Source organism: Gavia stellata, chromosome 2 (assembly GCF_030936135.1).
Source record: "Gavia stellata isolate bGavSte3 chromosome 2, bGavSte3.hap2, whole genome shotgun sequence".
In the NCBI taxonomy this organism is placed as follows: Eukaryota; Metazoa; Chordata; class Aves; order Gaviiformes; family Gaviidae; genus Gavia; species Gavia stellata.
The window spans coordinates 70,215,706-70,237,563 of NC_082595.1; positions in this window are offsets into that span (position 1 = coordinate 70,215,706).

Genomic DNA, 21,858 nt, shown 5'->3' on the forward strand with positions numbered 1-21,858 from the left:
AAACTGAAATACATTAATGTGAATTCCAATTACATAAATGTGCCAGGTGCTTTGTTCTCCCTTAGGATATATCTGTAATAACAGGTGACTAGGATTCTAGGAAGCAGGTCTTTTCCCACCTGGATCTCTATAGCTGTGTTTGTGATATGAGTCACTTTGCCTCTTCTTTTGCTGATTTAGTAAAAGCCTGAAGAAGATAAAGTTCTGACACTGAAATTGTCCAAAAAGTCTCATGAAGACTGGATGTTTCATGACCAAAACTGTTTTTTATGCAAAATCCCAACCTTAAATATGAATATATAAACCTGTTTCACTACATGAATCTAAATATTTCTCTATTTTATTATAAATGTATATGAATTATGGCATGAAAAATCATGTTTCAGAGCACTAATGCTTAAAATGTCATTTTAGTTTTAGTGAAAATTTTTACAAAACCAATTCAAGAGACCTACATATTTTCCTCAAGATAAAACAGCGCAACTCTACCTTTCTGAAATCAGTACAAATACAGAAAAATCACTGTCTACATGGCACAGGGTACGGTAGTTATCATGACAAATACAAATGGCATCAGTTTTGCAAGTAAAGGGGATCACTAGAGACTAATCCGAGAAAATGCACTGTCCAGAATATGTCATGATAATGAGTATCCAGTTATTCAAAACCAATTTTTATGGTGTAGAGCATGGGTTCCACTATGCAGCTTCTAGGGCATATGTTCATTTTGAAGTTGTATTCAAAATGACGTTTAATAGTATCTAAAAATGTTTTTGTTTCTTTGTAATCATCACTGCTGAATTAAAAATACATTATTCCATTCATATTATCTCCTTGTGTAGTCTTTGGGAGTGATGGAAAAAGATATAGCCAAAGAACTGGCAATATGATGACACTTACGATATTGTGTATTATTATGGCAGGTATCACCAAAAAACGTAGATTAGAAAACAAACATTCTTTAATCAGGTTTGTCTGATGCTGGTATAAGGCTGTGAACTGAATGTCAGGTTTGCTGAATTGCTTTTTGTCATCAACAAGAAATCGGATTTGGTGAAGAAGGCTGTGATATTCTCTGAGGTTATGTGATAGCAAACCTTGGGTGGGTGTCCCTGTCATGAAGCCACCTCCACTGTCTTACTGAGGTGCACTGGGGTGCCTTTGGATCTTCCACTTAACTACTATTTCTACTACGAAGCAGCGGAGAAGGGTCTAGAAAGAAATTTGTGTGAAACTCGGCTTCCAGACCTCAGTCTGCCAGACTCCTCTGAATCAGATAGTCCAACATTTCTGGTCTTACCATTTAAAGCAAGGCATAGTGAGTTTTTTTAAGAAAAAATATCTGGCAGACTTTAAAGGATAATACAGTTAATATTTAGTAATTTCAGTAAGAGCAATTACAGAGAACTACATATATACAAACAGGATATCATATTAATCCAAATTTACAAAATAGATATCTTTGTCACATACAGAATCACAGAGGGAAAGAAGACAGAGGAATATTTACAGTCCAAGAGAGAGCAAGTTGCAAAAACCAAAAGCCAGCTGCCAAATAAACTCTTCAGGACTGTAAATATATGTCTTTGCCAAATTTACAGCTGTTCATAGAGGAAAAGCATGATGAGAAAATTCATCAGCAAACAAAACTTTCCAGAGAGGAACATTAATAGTCAGCAGATAATCTTGACACATAAATGTGCATACTATAAACAGAAACTAAAGAACCCGAAGTTTTCAAACCAGAAGTCTGGCACATGAAATAATTTTTATATTGCATTTTTAATACTTAGTTACACTGAGGTCCTTTTTAGCCATCCAGGTCACTCAATGTATCCCCAGTGGCCATCAGCTACCACAAAATATCTAGGGTTGAATTTCAGTGCAGGTAACAAACCAGTCTTTGTTAAAGACATAGGAATCTAGATTGCCGTTATTTTTCTTACAAAGCTGTAGAAAGCAGAGTATAGAGATATTCCAAAGCTGCTGACATCTGTAGGCAACAGATTCTTGGAAAGCCCTAGGAAGCCCCAAAGTGGCTTAAAGCCAACCTTGTTTCCTTTCTTGATATCCTTGATCCAATCACGAGAACGGTGTGAAAATAAGGCTTTTTTTTCCCTGAAGAAATATTTGGCTACAGTTTTGTTATCAGTTACTCAAGGTGTTAACTGTATCTTTGCAATATGATGAGGAAAGGGGTATCTTAGTTATCCTGATTCTCAGTACTAACAGATGCTTCATATAATTTCTGATGACAGAAGATTATTAGCTCTGTCTTTTATATTATTTCTTGATAAAGGGGTTGCTCCCACTTCTAAATGAAGCAATCTTAAGGTGTTCTTGTTTATTCATTTTGCATTCTATTTTGGTGATTGAAAATAACCTCGCTATTGCATTTACGAAACTGTAATGCCTCTTTACACTTGACAAGAGGGCTTACTGTAAATGAGTATCATACGGGGTGTAAGGGTAGCATAAATTGATGAAACACCACATAGGATGAATGCAGTGTAAGATATGCTCTAGAAATATTAAGAAGTCAGAGTGAAACAGCTTTAGTTGAAAAAAAGTTTAATATTCTGTTCCACCAAATTGGAAGAACGTTTAGTTCTTTTCTATTTGCTGGCCATTTTGTTACTCTAGATTTAAATTTCTTCAATTATTTACATCTGAACTTCTTCAATATTTCTTAAATTGAGTGGCATCATTTTACTGCAGGTCAGTTTGAAGTCCAAATAACTTAAGACTGCTCTCTCGGACATTTATGTATCAGTGTACATGTTCGTAGTGTTCATTATTGTTTACAGCATCTTCTAAAAAGCTTCAGACCACAATGATTTTATTTTTTGCTTTATGCTTTCAATTTGCTGTAGCAACCAGAAATTTCCTCTCTTCTCCCTATTTTTATTACACAGTGGAAACCTCTCAGTGTTTGCAGGGGAAGGTAGCTCTGGAAAAGATGTAACTGTCACTTGACTGTTGTAATACACTAGTACCCAAAAGGAGGTCTTTGCACTTTCAACAATTTTGTACTTGACCACTTTCATGCTGTAGAATTCCAGAATGTCATGTATGCCTCTGGAAGTATAAATAATGATGCCTACAGAGACTGAAGCATTGACAAGAAGTTGAGCAGCTGAGTTTCTACAGCTCCTGCTCACAACACGAACACCATAAGCATCTGCTTCATTCGACAGAAAGGAACAATAGAGAATAAAAGAAAAGGAAGTAGCATTAGGGTCTGCCAGAAATATCAGCTCTGTATATCCTATATCTACATAAGCCTCCAGAGTCCACTAACCAAACTGCAGCTGAGCGAATACATTTTACACAGATGCAGAAAGGAAAGCCTAGTGGTGACTAGCAGTGATTCTGGAACAGATAAAATGCTGCCTGTATGCTGCATCACAAAGAGAATTTTAAGGGAATATAGAGTACAAGAGCTAGTGCCATCCAATGAAGCTGTTAAGTGGCAGAATTAAAAAAAAAAAAAAGAAAAAAGATAGGCATGTAAATGTATGTGCATCATGGGCAGTTTGAATCACATGCTGTTCTGCTCCCAGATCTTGTTAGTCCATTGTCCATACTCCATACATGCTAGACCGCTCCTGGCACAGACAAAATGGTCTCTCCCCAAGCAGTGGTTGGCAGTGGCTTGGTAATTAGATCAGTTTATTGACCAGTTCAGTAAGTAGTAGGGACATGAGTGTGCTATTTCTGTTTCTTTTCTCCACATCAGTGATATTCCAACAAACCCGATATTTCACATGTTTTTACGCCTTTCAGGTCTATCTGTACCTGTATTTTTCTCATCCTATCATAGTACAAATAAACAGGTTTCCTGGCATTATTTGTTATTAATCTTTTTTTCATAATGTGCACAAGGTGAGTTTTAAAAACACCTAAAAATTGTTACATATTGCAGATCCAAAATAGTATAAGATAGAATAAGAGAATCCTTGGTAATTGATGCCATGCACTTCCAGCTATTTCAGCTTATAAAAGGAGGACTAGTCATGTTTCTGAGAATCTCTCTACCCATATTCAGAAATGTTGGTAGGATTTTTTTGTTTGGTTGTCTGTTTTGGGTTGGGCACCTTTTTTTTTTTTTTTCTTAAAGGGTTCAGCACATCCCCAGGAGTTGCCATATGAAATGAAAATAAAAGCCTTAAAAGTGACCTGCATTAAGAAGCTGAGAACTGGTGGGATCACATAATATGGATGAAGAAAAACAGTATTGTATGTGTGTTGGAAAGGCTAAGCAGGACTAGGACAAAGGACTGAGGTCCGCAGTGCAGTCACCGACACTCAGAAATTCATAAATCATTAAACTATGGCACAATTCTAGTTTCTGCATTTTAGCATTCTCCCCACCCTGCTCAGGAGTTAGCTCAGGCTAACTAGCACAGAGGTGGCCATTCTTTTTTGGAGAATAAGAGAGTTTCAGCATACAGACACAAACTTTGCCATGACAGTTGGGCAGAGGACCAGGGAAGGATCCCTGACTAATTTAATTTACTAGTAAAGCCTCATGGCTAATAGTGAGATGCTTGACTAATTCTGAGAATTCTGGTTTTGTGGCAGTTTTCATACTAAGAACTGTAAATATTTTATTCTACTGATGGCCATAGCTGCTGAAATTTCGTAGAGCAGCCTCTTGGTTATGCCAAGGCCTGAGAACAGCAACAGCAACACACTATTTTTAGTATAACAGAGATTTCCAATAGCATCGTCTTTGGAAACTCAGACTGTGCTGCTATTACCTTACAATCCACACGATTTTCAGTTTATTTCATCACAGGTGAAGACTATATAGACTTTTCATATCTATGTCACATGCAGGCGATCAGTATTTAAAAGGAGGAAAGGTAAGTTCTGGTACTACAAAGTAAATAAATACAGAGAGAAAAAAAAATCAAGTACAGAGCAAAAATTCTTTCTATAGATCTAATTTTTGTCATAAACCTACTACATTTAACAGGCCCTTTTTAAACACAGCTTATTATATTTCATAATTCAACTTATAATACTCCACAGCAAAAGCAAACACATTATTGATCAGGTTGCTGTGAGTTTTTAAGTGTTTGGGTTTGTGGATTCTTTTTTTTTTTTGTTAAGTAATTTCTCTTTATAAAAATGTCCCAAAGTAAGAAAAATAAATAAAGCCCTGTAACTTTTGTAGCAGTGACATATGAAATTCACTTGAACTTGAACTTTTTTTTTTTAAAGGGGCTGTTATTCTTTCTAATAGATTTGGTTAAACTTAAACAGCGAAGAACAAAATATGTTTACTGCAAGTTCTGATCTTTGTTTTTCACACTGCCTCAACAGATGAGAAGCAGGAAAAGATACGTGGAAAACAGGCTGCCAAACTACAAACGATCTCAAAACTTTCCCATAGCATACCTGTGAATCTAAGCAAATTTGGTCATCTGAAAGCACGGAGAAGGCTGCACTATCACAGAATCAGAATCACAGAATCACTAACGTTGGAAAAGACCTGTAAGATCATCAAGCCCAACCACCAACTAACACCACCATGCCCACTAAACCATGTCCCACAATGCCTCGTCCACACGTTCCTTGAACACCTCCAGGGATGGTGACTCCACCACTTCCCTGGGCAGCTTATTCCAGTGTTTCACCACTCTCTCAGGAAAGAAATTTTTCCTAATACCCAACCTGAACCTCCCCTGGCGCAACTTGAAGCCATTTCCTCTTGTCCTGTCACTAGTCACTTGGGAGAAGAGACCAACACCCACCTCTCTGCAACCTCCTTTCAGGTAGTTGTAGAGAGCGACGAGGTCTCCCCTCAGCCTCCTCTTCTCCAGGCTGAACAACCCCAGTTCCCTCAGCCGCTCCTCATAAGACTTGTGCTCCAGACCCCTCACCAGCTTCGTCGCCCTTCTCTGGACACGCTCCAGCACCTTTTGAGGGGCCCGAAACTGAACACAGGATTCGAGGTGCGGCCTCACCAACAACCCCAGGTCCTTTTCTGCGGGGCAGCTTTCCAGCTACTCATCCCCAAGCCTGTAGCGTTGCATGGGGTTGTTGTGACCCAAGTGCAGGACCCGGCACTTGGCCTTGTTGAACCTCATACAATTGGCCTTGGCCCATAGATCCAGCCTGTCCCCATCCCTCTGCAAAGCCTACATCAAACAAGAAAAAGAAAACTGTGAGGAAGAATTCAGGAAAGATTGGAGGTATGATACTAGGAGTAACAAGATGGCATTGATACATACAGATTATTGACTTATTTTTTCTTAGTGTTAATACTTTTTTAACCTTGGAAGGAAATAGTCAGCTGTAGTTGATTCTCTAACGTTTCTTTCTGATGAAAAGCCATTCTCTTTGCTAATACTTCTAACCACAATCAGTTATAAAGCTAAGCTATTTCCTGAATGTGAGGATTTTTTGGGTGGTAAGATTCCTGATGTAAAAAATTTGTTTTGCAGACCAACTATGATTTAAGTTCTATGTTTGAATGTATGTAAAACACATTTTATTATGAATAGACTCAGATGTTGGTTTACTAATTGAATCTTTTATGGCCAAGTGGCATGTAACTTTCTGACATCTATAAAAACTCATCAGTATTTTTCAGCATATCTTGAAGGGACTGAAACATCGATTGCTAAAAGCAAAATGATCTTAAGCTAAGCAGTTTTGAACAAAGATTTGAAAAATAACAATTACCCTTAAAATACTTTTTGTTGGCATGTAATGTGGTCAGGAGGGGAAAATATAGTTGTCTTACCCAAACTAAAATCTGCTATTCATTAATTATCCAAAACCCCTCAGATTGCTTAGATCAAATATTGTTAAAAGTAACTTTTCAAGTCCATTTGAATCCTTGTGCATTTTATCTTTACTATGATGTTTATTCAAAAAAAAAAGATAAATTTTTTTTTTTCTTCTGTAGAATTTAATTCGCAGAATCACAGAATGGTTAAGGTTAGAAGGGACCTTAAGGATCATCTAGTTCCAACCCCCCTGCCATGGGCAGGGCCACCTTCCAATAGACCAGGTTGCTCAAAGCCCCGTCCAAACTGGCCTTGAACACTTCCAGGGCTGGAACTCTTGTATAAAGAATTTATATAATTCTTTTATAAAAAGAGGGATAAAATGATCTCAAGGAAGCCCTTACATCTGACATATATAGCAAGATGCATATGCTTTTCCCATCATTGGAAAGTGAGAGAATAATACTTGTAGCAGAAAAATGGCCAACAGGAGGGCATTATTTTATATGATGGAATTTTCCTCATCTTTCTTTGCCAGATAACTTTGGATTTGGTTTCAGCTATCAATCAAATTCTGTCTCTAAGGTTATAAAACAGCTGTCAGACAAGAAAGTCAATGGATTTTAACAATTTTATTGTAAAGTTTGGTCCTATAAAGATCTTTCTATGTACTTGCAGAAGCAGAACCTGTGGTTAAAACTTTTCATCAGCATTCAGGAGCTCTAGGCATTCAGCACTCAACATTGCTACAACTATCTATGTGAACCTTAGGAAGTCATGTAGGTCTGGACAAATTCTCAAATCTATTCTTTGCTTTCATTTTGTAAACCAAGCTTCTCAGATGTGTGAAGGTGAGCATGTACTTAAGTGTTTCACTACTTCATGGCTATCTCTGCCTGTGGTCCAAATCCTCAACTGCAAAAGAGAAGTAACAATACTTATCACACCTGCGAGAATAAGTCTGTTAATACTTGTTCTTGTTCAGTTATTTCAGTGACAGACCACTTAGATAATGGGAGAGGACACAAAGTGGACAAAAAGTGCCACGATAGTGGCTCCTTTCATTGGATCTTGTCAGATTCTCAATAACGATTAAGGTCATGGTGATGGATTCCTAGAAACCTTGCAGTTCCTAATGTGACTAAAAGATTTAGGATGTCAAATCCATTTACTATTTCATGGGTCCAAATTCTTCTTGCTCAGGGCAGCAGAGTGGTGGAAATTCCCTGAATGTGTACATACAAAAGACTGTGTCATTGCTGTCAGTTCTGAAACATAGAACACATCTTTCTCAATGAAAACTGTGAAGAACTCCATCTATATTCAGCAGTATGGGGGGTACTAGAGTGTTCATCAATTTTGTTGTTTTTTTTGTCATCGTTGTTTTCTGTTCCAGACAACCTTTTGGGTTTTAGTTCAGTGCTTGCTTTGAATACATATTTAGAGGAGGGCGGTATTGTTATCATCTTGAATTCTACTTTATTCTGGGTCTAATATACTGTGGACCCAAAATTAGGATTGTTTGTTTGTTTGTTTGTTTTATTGTTTTTCTTCTTTCAAGTGTTTGCCAGCAGAAAGAAGGGCTCAGGTGTATTGCAATTTATATACAATCCAGGCATGTATGCATTAGGCACCTGGAAGCTGGTTACTCTTTGTTGCATGCCTGCATATTTGGGTCAAGGAGATTTGGAAGTTAAGTTAGAATGAAAAGAAATAACATATGAAAATCAGATCTGTTATGGTTTTGATACAACATTCATATCATTGTTCTAGTTACTTTATATCTTATATATGTGCTATGCAGAATTTCTAATACAAAAGTCCAAGGCCTAACTACAGCCATCTGGGCCAAAAAGCCTATTAAATATGAGTATATGATGGACCTGGGAGAAAATTACTTTGGGGAGCTTTTTGATTGTATATTTCTCTCATAGAAAACACAGCACATTTGTGTTTCTCTCTGAGATGACAAATACATTTATTTATTGTGAATGATGCTTTTAAAATTGCAAGCTAGATTGCTCAGTATTATAGGGAATGGCATTGCATAGGGCAGTCAAGCATAAAGAAAACAAATATAATGAAAAGAAAAATGCCAGCCAATGCTGCTTTGCACATCTCCCCTAAAGAGGACAAATAGTTTTTAGAACACTGGAAGACTTTGCAGGGCCAACTAAACAGAGTAATCTTGACAATCCAATTCCTTTACTTTTCATAGACTTAAAACTGGGAGGTCAATTCTTCTGTAAGTCTGCTGTGTTCTTATTTACCTATATTGATCCAAAACTTTTTCAATTTTAGTGCTAGAATCCTTTCAGCTATGACTTCAAATTGACTCACCACTGCCAGTATTAACAGCTGACTAGGTTGCTATATTTCATCTAAACACACTTTATAACATTTTTCTATTGCCTGTATGACAGAAACTCCAAGAGCGTACTGAAGCAGTGCTGCTATGAACTGATCCTATGAAGTACTAGGCAGCCCTTGGAAAGGTGCTCAGCATCCACAACAACCAGTGGGCTGAGTGACATTCCATATATATCAGAATCAGGTTCTATGTCCTTAAAACTGTAGCATTTCAGCAGAATGATAGCATATTGTCCTATAGGTATGATATTAATCCATAAAGAAAATTTTGGAAAAGTGTATTTGACATTTGAAATTATGATAATATTAATGATCTTTATGCTGTTATTCATTGCACTTATTTGCACTGAAATTATATGTTATAAACTGTGTTTGGGTTAGCATAACCCTCTATAGCTGCTGACGTACCTTACAGGAGGGCCAACTACTTTTTGATTGCTTTTACTGCAATTTAGAAAGAAAACAGTAAAATTCTCTTCTAAGGCAGTTTTGTGCTATTGTTGACTAGAAAAGGAAAAGAAACACTAAAGGCAAACATGTCAAAGTACCATTTGCTCATAAACTCAAAATGGAAGATAAGGGAACACAGGTATTTTGTAAATTAACTATGCTTAAGGTGCAGAAAGAACTGAAGAGAAGAAAGGGTGTGATCCACAAGAAGAACTTACATTTCTGTACTGCTCATCACCAAATCTGCTGATTTTATTTTGGCTTTATCACAAGGTTGCGATATTGGCAACAGAACTACTATAAATTTTAAATGGCAAATTTTCTTTATGTGGCAGAAACTTAAATTTCTTATGAGAACTGGGTTCAATTTCACAGGGAATTTTGGGCATGCAAATAATTTAGTATCAAACTCCACATGAGATTGGCCACATACAGTCAACCTTCACATCCTGGAGTCCACCTGAGGTGCTGTAGAATTTTTCTAGAGTATGAACAAAAATTTCTTCCCGTCCCAGCAACACTGCCCATGAGGAATTCTCACATCACTTCTCAGAAAGTTTATTTAACTGTTGATATCAAAGATTCCTTTACAGATTATGGGTCATTCACAGAAAATGAATTTTTAGGCACTGAAGAAATCTGAATAGCCAGATCAAACCTGGATCCATACATACTATTGTTGGCAAAATGTGTCTGCAGTTAATACCTCCTGCTTAGTGTGGCCAGATGAAGTGATCCTGTGATTTTCCGTGTCTAACCTATTTTGAGCAAGACTGACAAAAACCCCAAATATATCCAAAACAGGTTATTAACTACTACTGATATCTGACATGGTTTTTTTTTTGTTTGTTTGTTTTGTTTTAATCATCTTTACTAAATTTTACAGCTTCATTTTACACAGACACATTTCTGGATCACAGGGTGAGATGTCTTCTACATGGCAATGGCTATTGTATAAAAATGTATAAGCATAGTATGATATACCTCAACCAAAATATGTAACTGTGCTTCACGCAGGAGGAAAGAGACAGAGGAACTTCCCTGTGTTGATTTAAATGTAGATATCTGGAGGTCATATTGGGCAACTCTTGCTGTGCTCCTGGAACAGCAATACATAGGCTTTTCTCAGTGCATTAGCTACACTTCTAACATACATACGACAATTTTTTCAAAGTTTCAGTGAGACAGTACTCCATATGCTAAACTGTCTCCCCTGTTCCATTTATATCAAGTTCAATGTTACACTTTTAATCTTCAAAGCTCTGTTAGTATGGCCTTAGGCTACTTCAGTGATTGCCTGGCACAGAATGATGTGACTTTTCCAGGCAGTGATTTAGGAAATATGGAATTTTAAAGTTCAAGGATGAGTCTTGGCAGAGTAGAAACTGAATTCAGAATTTTCTCTGTGTACCTGGAACTCATTTAAAGAAGAAATGAAAATTACCTCTATAGTCTCCAGAATGAAATGCCAATGCTTAAATATTTACTCTCTCCCTTTCAACATTTATATCTTATTTGGGCAGGAATTATCTAGAACGTTCCAGAAACAACATTGCTGTAGGAAATGTTTTGGGAGTTTTTTGTTTGTTTGTTTAATTTCTGAACTTTAACTAAGACTTACTGTTTCTTTTAAATTTGTATCACTTTCCAAATACATAGGCACAGAAGGTTTCGCATGAGAATGGAAATTATAGAATTCAGCTCTCTTATAATTACTGACAAAGTTGAAAGGATTTCTAGGACTGCTTATCCCTACAGATCTAGTCCTGACAGAATAATAATAATAAAAAAAAAATAACTAAGGATAATGTTATCATTAAAGAAAGCTGGGCAGATCATACATATAATACAGATTATCGTTGTAAAGGCAAGAGTATTAAACTGTGGTTCCTATAAAGCTATTCCAAGTAATCATATTAAATACATTTTTGAATCTTTGAGATCCTTGCTTAATAATTTATGTTAAGGCTGAAGAAATGAATGATTATTTAAGGATGATTTGGCTAGAAAATTAAAATTGGCATATATCATATATTCCATGTTTTTCCAGAAAACAGATAGCATTAACATAGTTTTGACACCCCTGAAAGAGGTTATAGTAGAGTATCTGATAAAAAATTAAAATATTATTTACAGGAGTTTTAAGTGACACTGGGAGAAATAAGCTGAACAAGCTATAGTGCAATTAATGCAGGGATGATTCTCATAAAAACGTATCAAAAGGTGAATACCACATAATTTATGTATGATATGATTGTCTACAAAATGATCCTTCGTTTTCTGTAAGAGTCAGTGGAAGAAGTGAAGAGTGGACTCAATAATTGGAAAACATTATTTTTAGACTCCCCTACAGCAGAGGTTGCACAGACATTTTGCACTAGTATGCTGTTTATTCCACCAGGATTAGAAGTAATCTAGACCTTCACTTCAGCCACTGGATTCAAATAAGGCCTTGCTGAGCATCTAAAATTTGGCTGCTTAGTTATCAAGTCCACAAGTAGCAGCTGACAATACTAATACCTCCATGACTTAGGTATCAGGCGGACTTCAACAGGCAGTCAGTTAAGGCATTGAAGACAGGGTGTCATTCTACAGGTGATGTATTATATCAAGTGGGTCCTTGCACAGCTCAACGTGCTCAGCGTTGGTGGGTTTTGGGGTAGCCAAAGTTAGATCATGAAAGAGGTCACAACTGCGTCTCCCAACAATATACCTCCAAGGTCATAATGGTGATAATTTACAGTCAAATAGCTAGCTTTATTTATAGTGTTTATGTGGCACGAAAAAGAACAGCTAACATAAAAATTATTTCCTCAGAAAATATTGAAAAGGGAAAATGATTTCAAGAAAATGAATGAATACTGTGGGTGTTAATCTATGCTCTTTTTTACCACTAATTAGCAATGTGATTAAAGAAATTAGAGTTAATTAAAGGTAAAATGTTTCTCCTGTAAATTGTTTCATGCATCTGATAGTGTGAGATCTGCCACTCAGAGACTGTTTCACCCATAAAGCCTGCATGTTTATAGGCTGCGTATAACATTTGTAATCATCTGTCTAATATGTTTGGATATTACTAAGCATAACCCATTGGAAGAGTTACTTTTACTTGAATAAATGTCCGTTGGTTTTGTAAACTGCCTGTTTCTAAACTGACTCAGGCTGATGAATGCCAGGACAGTTATTCCTAAAACCAGCACTACAGCTATGTCTTCAATGAACAAGGCAAGTCTTCTGTTTCCATCACTGTAAGTTTGTCTGATCAGAGCAGCACTGAGTCAGCTCAAACAGACTGGTATTAATGTCATTCTTTCCAGCCAGTTAGCTGGTGTTGAATGAGTCTAAGGAAGGTGAGAATGGGATGTGATTAATTTTTTATAACATATGTAACAACAAAGTAGGTGAAATCTGTTAACAGAATTCTTTAGCTCGCATGTATTAAGCTAATATATGAGTCCCTGGATAAAGTCAGTGTCTGCATCTTTGTGGTGTATTTTGTTTTTTCACTGTTCCATAGACTTTCTGCTACAGAAGGTTAAGAAAATAGAATGACGGTCTTGGGTCAAGATAAGCATAATAATACAAAAGCAAAAGGCTCACTCCTCCACTCCCTGCACACCAATGGTTTCTGTTTTCAGATGGTTCTACTCTCTATTCATACCCACAGAAACATGAGAATGCATATTTGGGGAAGAGAAATCTTCCTTTGCTGTGACCCACATCATCCACAGAAATAAGAAAAAACCCTAAGATTTTAAAAAAGCAAAAGAAAAGAGTCTGAAAGGTCCCGATGTAGTCATTTACTACATCTTCTTGTTGCCAAAGAAAGATCAACTGTGCAGTATGTCTAGAGGGACTTTTGCAGCAATGTCTGGGTTCAAAATTTAGGAATCATTAATATACTGGTGTCTTAATTCCCTACCTAGAAATCTGACGAAATTAGACAAAATGCTGTGGTATGCAACAAAACAATCTTGCCTGCCTGTACGCAGTGAATTAACTCACTTAAGAAAGAACTACCAAAGGCAAAAAAAAAGACTACAGCTGAAAACATGAAAATACACAGGATACTAATATTCAGTAGCTGAATCTCTTTTCCCCAAATGTATTAATAACATAAAATTCCTTGTCTCTGATTTATTGGTAAAATTACTCATGCCACCTGGTTAATTTCTGCCTCCTACACCTATGTTCTTTTTGTATTTTGGATTGTTAACTCGTAGATTTTTTTTTTAACTCTTTCATTGTAGCAAGACCACACCATGCTGCAACTGCCTCCTTAACGTGTTTTGTGGTCATGTTTGTTCCTTTCAAGGTACAACTGCTCTGTTAAAAGCAGCTATTTTCAGTTATTGTTGTTCTACAATAAATGTCTTTGATAAAAGTTGGTCATATGCAGCAAGAAATTTCATTTTCTTAAAGTTAAAAATAAATCTGATGGGATATTTGATCAGGTCAGTTTGATCAGTTCAGATTGATCAATATAAACGTTGTTACTAGTTATTAAAATGTTTTAATTGCTTGTTATTAAAACAAAAAAACCCAAACAAAACCACTTGCATGTCATATTATACCAAATATGTGTTAAAAGGTCATAATACATAAAGCACAAGGTTGTCAGCATGACACACTTCATGGTATTATTTCTGTTTCTTTTATAAGCAAATATTCAATGAATATTCACTTTTCTGTGGAGGAATGATGCAAGTATTGATGCAAAGTTATACGTACAGCTAGTCTCATCCTGAGCTGAATTAGCGAAAGCCTACCCATCAGGACAAGGAAAGTGATTTAACCCCTCTATTCCACATTTTTGGGGCCATGTCTGGAGTGCTGCATCCTCTTTGGGGCCTCCCAAAGCAAAAGACATAACTGACAAACGTGAGGGAGTCCAGTGGGGGGCCACCAAGATAACTGAGGGGCTAGTGCTCAGTATGTGTGGAGAGGTTGAGGGAATGTTTTTTGTTTAGTCTAGAAAAGAAAACGCTCCAGAAGAAAAACAATGCAATTATCTACTATCTAAAGGAGAGGTTATGCAGAAGAAAGGCTCCTATTCAGGCATAACAAAAGGACAAAACTCAAAGTTTCAGCAACGGCTATGAAGAAAAAAAAGTTGCAAATAGAGTGGCTAAACCCTGTAGCAGGTTGCCGAGAGGTTGCAGAGTCTTCTCCCTTGGAGATGTTTAAAACTTGTCTAGACACAAGCCTGAGCAACCTGATCTGACTTTGAAATTATCACTACTTTGGGCAGGAGATTGGACTATATGACTTATAAATTTCCCTTCAAACTGAAATTGTCCTATATTTCTAGAAGTCCATTTATTCTTTGATTCAGGGTCTGCTTGTGTAAATCCTTGTGATACAGGAGTTCCCAAAGAAAGCACTGGTGTTGATCTTACGCTGTGAAAGGAAAGGATGTCAGGTAAAATATTTTTGATCATTAACTTGCCCAAGACTAAAACACAGATTGTATCTGTAATTTCTATTTCATTTAGAGCCTGGGAGGGTACTTTTATTGTTTTTATGAATCAAGCCCCTCATTGGCTATCCACCATCTACATAGAGAAGTTAAAATGTTTCCTTAAAGATGTTTTCATGCCTCAGTGTGTTTGGGTAAGGGTAGGGCCGATGTTCATTCATTCCCAAATTCCATTGTTTCCCTTAGGACATTTTTTTTCCCTGAAGAAAAATTCTATTTGCTGTACTGTACTTAAAACCCTGCAACTGTGATGTCTTTTTCCACCACAGAAGAAATATGTCGATGTCAGATACTCCCAATACCTTTAGCTATTCATGGCTATGGCTAACACAGAAGGTCAAATCTGAATTTAAACTGAGAAAATTAATTCAATAGATTTATTTAAAATGTACTGGACTAGACTAGATATACTCTGTCTTGCCTCTGATATTTTGGACTTGACCCTTTGGATGTGGCCTTTCTTTTGTGAAACACCAGAGTTTGATAAACAGATAATTTAAAAAGCATAAGTAATATCATGTCCTGCCTGCTATGAACACCACAATTAACCTGATTCATGGGACATGAATGTCATGAAATACATTGTTTGACAAGCATCCTAATTACTTATACTAACAGCAAGTCTGAAGACTGCAACTGAAACAAATCTGAACACCATATATCATAAAGTTTGCTGTAGTTTTCTTCACACAGTTTGCCATTCTTCAGGGGATAAAGAATTTTGTGGAAAACTCTCCTTTTTCTGTTTTTTTTGGTTTTTTTTTTTTTTTAACCTCAAATCTAATAAAGTTTGAGCTGAATTTAAGATTATATATTTATACAGAGCTGTGTCTGGAATGGAAAGTGTAACTTTGGATTTCAGATACGATACTGAGACAGGTTTCTCAGAAATGAGATGAGTCAAGGTGGTGGTTTCTTTTTTTGTTTTTTTTTAAATGCAGTTTCTAATCTTTAGCTGTTTACAAAACAGATTGCTACAGACATTAAATTATCTTTGTAGGTCATTGAAGTCAATACAGTACTCATTTTTGAACTGTCATAATAATCAGAGACATAGTGGTATTTATGTTGCAGCCTTTTCCCATTCTTTTTTGTTCCCTAATGTTTTCTAGACTGAAGAATTTTGTGGTGCCAAAATAAGAGATAATAAGAAAAGTAACAGAGACACCAAACATGTCTTTGTCTTTTTCAAAAGGGATTTCATCATCAGTGACATTGTTAATTAAAAGATTGTACTTTCCAGCTTCTCTAATGCTATACAGTTTTAAAATATCGTCTCAACTGGGGGCTGCTTCCGAGCAAGCAGTAGGCTTTTTGATCTTTTAGCTATTCAATGACCCGTGGGAACAATTTTGTGGTTTCAGTCCACTTCTTCATTTGCCAATATCTTTATCATTAAAACAACAAAAAAATTTTAGTAGCTGAAGGTAGTCCCCAGGAATAGGTCTGAATTGGCCTTCTGAATACACTACAGTCAATTATGATTATTTATTATTTATGTTACAGTGTACCGAAAATGTAATAGAAAGGCAATTTGCTAACTTTTAAAGAAGAGTCAATGTTTCAAAAAAACTGACAGATTTCTGAGCAAGAAATAAATCATACTCCTAACGCATGAGTTTGAGTGAAAGCGTTGCAATAAAATATGTTCTGTGATGACTGGTAGAAAGGTTAGATACATTAAATAATTTATTCTAAAAAAAAAATTGTAATTTCTGTCTTTATTATTGTAATCAGACATAATTACATTTAAATTATCTAGTTATTGCAGTTAACAAATGGCAGCATTTATTTTCAGAGCTAGGGTTATATATTGATAGATTGAAAGTAGCTAAAATAAAAAATATAGAATACATTACATATAAGGAAGGAACTGAAAATTTTTATCTGTTTAACAGTGTAGGTAGGACGGAAAAAAAATAAAGGAAAAAAAAAATCTACGAGTATGTGAAACAGCCGGAAATCAAGCCTGGAAAATAAATGGTTAGAGTTGAACTTAGAGGTAATTATCAAAAATACTCATCTGAAACTAAGAGATGAAAAAAAAAGATTGCATATTAGCAAAAACTTCCTGAAGTTCATCTAGCAAGATGAACAATCACTTCCCAGTTGAAGTGAAGCAACTGAAGCTTTACTCTTCTGATGATTTTGATGTGTATGGACAGAAATATTTCAAGATTTATTACAAGAAGCAGGAAATTAAATAAAAAACGTAAAAAATAAAAAATAATTTTTAAAAGTGCCAAATTTTCAGGAGCAAATATACTTGTGTTTATACATCTAATTAATTCTAATTCAAGCTATACTGAAGTTAGTCTTAATAGATGGTTACCATGAACATGGTTCAGAGTACTGGAGGCTAAAATAAGAACCTGTGACAAATCGAACATGTTCTTGTTTTGTATTTCTTACTTACACAGTTCCATGAAACATTTTCTGTGTCATAGGTATCACAGATAGTGTTTGAGCCCCTTAGTTTTGATGTATTTTTTCTTACAATTGAGCTTTTCTCTGTAAAAGAAAGGATTAATATTATTATTTCCATCTTACAGCTAGAGAACTGTGTCACAGAGAAACTGGTATGTTGTCCATGGTAGAGACGAAAACTGTAGAAATGGAAACTGCAAAAGATATCTTAAAACTTAAGTTAGTGTTCCACTAACTACCGGAGATCATCTACCATTTCCTGTCTCATTGTTATAAAAAATTGCTTTTGTTCAGTTTAATAGGTAAAGTTCATTCTCTTCTCTTGTTTTTCATACATCTTGTCACATTCAGTGAACTTTCATGAAAGATGAAAACTTTCCTAAAAACCTTTGTAATTTCTGATTAAAACTATTGTCTAAATTTGATGTTACACAAATACTTTGATTATCTGGCTCTCTCTTTTTAGAAACCAATAAATGTTATGATGTATGGTCAACTATAGACGTAATCACTGTGCAGGTGCTTCAGTTGTGACAAAGAGTAGCAACACTTCCAAAAAGGTTGAGCTTTGAGTGTGATGAATAGATGACTCTCATAAACCATTCCTTTAATCCCAAAGTGAACGCAAAAAAAATCTGCTGAATCTGTATACGATTTATGTTTACCTGTGTGAGAGTCACAGTGAATACTTCTGAAAAGAGGGTTCACATTGCCCATTCATGTCATGCATACACAAAACATTTATGGGAAAGAGTCATCAGTGGGTTAATTTGAATTACCTTAATTTTGAGGAAACTAGGATAACTACTTCAGACAGACAAGTTAAAATGAAGCTTTTAAGCTGGATAAAGTAAAACCTAATAAGGGAAAAATAAACTCTAAATAGTATGGGTATGTAGTGAGGAGCTAGTCCTCAGGCAACAAAATACTGAATGCTTTCTCTTTCTTGCAGTCTACACCTCTATCCATTACTGTTAATCTATCCATTAGTGTTAATCTTTGCATCAGCTTTGATGCACACTACATCTGGGGGAGTAATGGCAGAACCAGACATACACCTGCAGGTAATATAGCGACATACACTATACCTATGGATGACATTCTTGGAACTGCACTCTCCCTTTTTTACCTTCTTTTTGGGTGGGGAGGTTCATGTTTCCAAAAAGGTAGAGTGCATTTCAAACATTTTACAGCACTTCAATTGCCTGTCTTTTTTACACAGGATGGTTCAGGTTCTGACTCTAAAGCAATTTTGAGCATTTCCTGCTAAAAAAGACCCCCAAAATTTCTTAAAACTGAGACATGTGATACTAGAAGTTTCCATGTTTTAAAGCATGTACTGTATGCAAGAATGCATACATTGTCATGCCTGAATACCTACTTGTATATCAGCAGTGAGACGATCAGTTTTGGACGTGTTCATGAGTATAATTTACCATGCACAATGTAAACCCTTTACTCAAAGGCATCCCACAGAGCTTGTGAAACTTGTGCTTTTGCATTTTTGTGTGATCTGAAGTTCCTACCTGTTAGATTTGGTCATTTTAGTATCAGAAAGGAATTAGTAAATTGTATCTGTAAGTAGGTGTCCCAAACTTTTTTTAATATTGTGGTGACACTTTTATGAGGTACCCTGAGGTATAAACGAGTAAATGAAGGAGCACGCTAAAGAATTCATTTTCCCCTTGAATAGATCTTTTTGTAAACTCAGGTTCATGAGACAGAGGTTCTTACCCTAGGTTTTTTAAAGTTGCTAGTGGCTGGTATAAGGAGATAGGAAATTATGATGATCCTTAATCATATAACTTCACAAATGTTGAATTAATGCTGACAGTTGTATATCTTATGATTCATGCCACTGTTGATGGCTTAGGAACTTCACAGTTACTGGAGAGCTGTATCTTTCTAGAGTAGATATTGCTAAGCAGGAGGATTACATTAAAATGAGTGAAAGTTTGATAAAGACAAAACTCTTACATGGGCATAATAATTTCAGTTTGGGAAGTGAGATTTGAACCCAAATCAATAAAGCAAAAATATTGTTACAAAAAATTTTCATCTATGTAATTTATGAAAAAAAATCACACTAATATTCATATTCCAGTAAAAATGGATCACAGCAAAAGTAATTGTGAAATACAGTCAGAATTTATCAGGAGTCATCACACTGTGGTACATTAGAAAATAGTTGATCTCTTTGTTTCAAGGAAAGAAGAAAAAAATTTTATTTTTTTTACTGTCATCTGCTCTGATTTCAAAATTTTTCCAAGTTTTTTTCCCAAGTATCTTAGATGGATGGCCTTCTTTGAACAAACTATGAAATCTTCTGTTAAATGTATTTTCTTTAATGTAGAAATTAAATAAATAAAAGTGTACCCAAAAGGTGTTTTGTTCTGTGTTTTTTTTTTCACTTTAGACTTTCATGTTAAGAAATTCTATTTTCATAGTTTTGTTATTTAAGAATAAACAAAGCTGGGAACAGTTCCAACTCACAATGAAGAAGTTAGTGTACTTCACGGAAAAAAGTTGAAACTGAGCACTGTCACATGGAAAATAAATGAGGCCAATTAATTCTGTTTTTTCTAAAAGTGAAAATACTTTAGAAGATGAAACACATGGATTTAACTAATTGATTTACACCCTGGAGATACACCATTGGCCACAAACACTTATTATGAGGCAATGTGTGGAATGTCACCCATTGCATCTGCACATAATAAACTAAACTAAATGTTAAAAAAATATATAACTGTTTGTAATGGATAAGGCCAAAGATTCCTTTATCTGAGTATTCTCCTGCCAGCAGTGATGGAATGCAAACGCCAGGAACAAATTACAGTGCATATATATATATAAACATATTTAAAAACCTCAAGTAAATAGTGATAGTTCTTCACAATATTCTCCCAGAATCCAGCTGGAGTCTCAGTTACATCCTGAAACAATGGTCATATTTTTGAATTACACAGTCCTTTTTGCTTTCCATGCAGTTTCTCCAGTTGCCCCTTGAGTTCCTGCAGACTTTTAGCACTCCCACATCTTGAGCCGAGGAACTTTACAGCTTACCTACAGACTGTCAAGAAATACTTGCTGTTCTTCTTTCTGTTCTTGTTACCTACTACTTTTACCTGATGCTAGTTCATGATTCGTAAGGTTCAGTGAGCAACTGATCCCTCCTCACAGCTCCATATCACTATAGATGTTCTCTGGGCCACTTTTTTTTCTTTTAAGGCTGTGGCCTTTCAGTAGTTAAAGGGGGCTTATAAGAAAGATAGGGACAAACTTTTTAATAGGCCCTGTTGCAATAGGACAAGGGGTAATGGTTTTAAACTAAAAGAAGGTAGACTTAGACTAGATATAAGGAAGAAATTTTTTATGATGAGGGTGGTGAAACACTGGAACAGGTTGCCCAGAGAGGTGATAGATGCCCCATCCCTGGAAACATTCAAGGTCAGGTTGGATGGAGCTCTGAGCAACCTGATCTAGTTAAAGATGTCCCTGCTCATTGCAGGGGAGATTGGACTAGATGACCTTTAAAGGTCCCTTCCAACCCAAATTATTCTATGATTCTATATATATCGAAGAACATAACATTAAATACGTGGTTATGTTTTAGAAATGTAAATAGCAATCTTTTGCAGAGACTAGAACCCCATCTTGCCAAGTTGTCTTTTCTCTTCCAGCCATTTTGTACTCTACAGGAAATGTAACATGCAATGACCATCAGAGGTTTACACTGCAGAAGTAAGCTCTTTACTGGCTTTAACCAGACACAGCTACTTTCTTTGTCAGTCACTGACCACAGCGCTGTAGAGAGCAGGAGGCATGTTGTTTGTCTGGATGCCATGAAATGAAACAGAACCTAGGTAAGTTATCACCCCTTTTTCCTGGAGAAATGGGGGGGGGTGTCCATTACCACCTTATGTCATGAGTTGTTATGATTAGCTATGTTTGTAGGAGGCTTGTTTTGTTTCAGTATGTCCTATGTGTGCTTATTCAGTATTTTTGCAGCTAAATTGTCAGTTTTAAGATTTTTCCCCATCTTTCTGTACATGAACAATAATATTTATATTTTGTACAGTTAAGAATGCAGTATAAGGAATTAGAATATTAACTACGTTTTTTCTGCTATAAAAGGGAGAAGAGAGAATAAAAGGGAGTTTACAAAAAAAAAATAAAAAGAAGATTAAAAACAAATCTGAACATTTTCTTTAAAATTCCGATATATTTCTGGACTCATGTAAAATCAAATATCTTGAAAGAAAGAGAATATAAAGAATTTAGGCTCTAACAGTTAAAACAGGCATTTTTAAGCAATGATGGTGATATCATAAGACTCAAGTTTCTCCTGAACTGAGATGGTTAATCTCACTTAAGATCACCATTCCT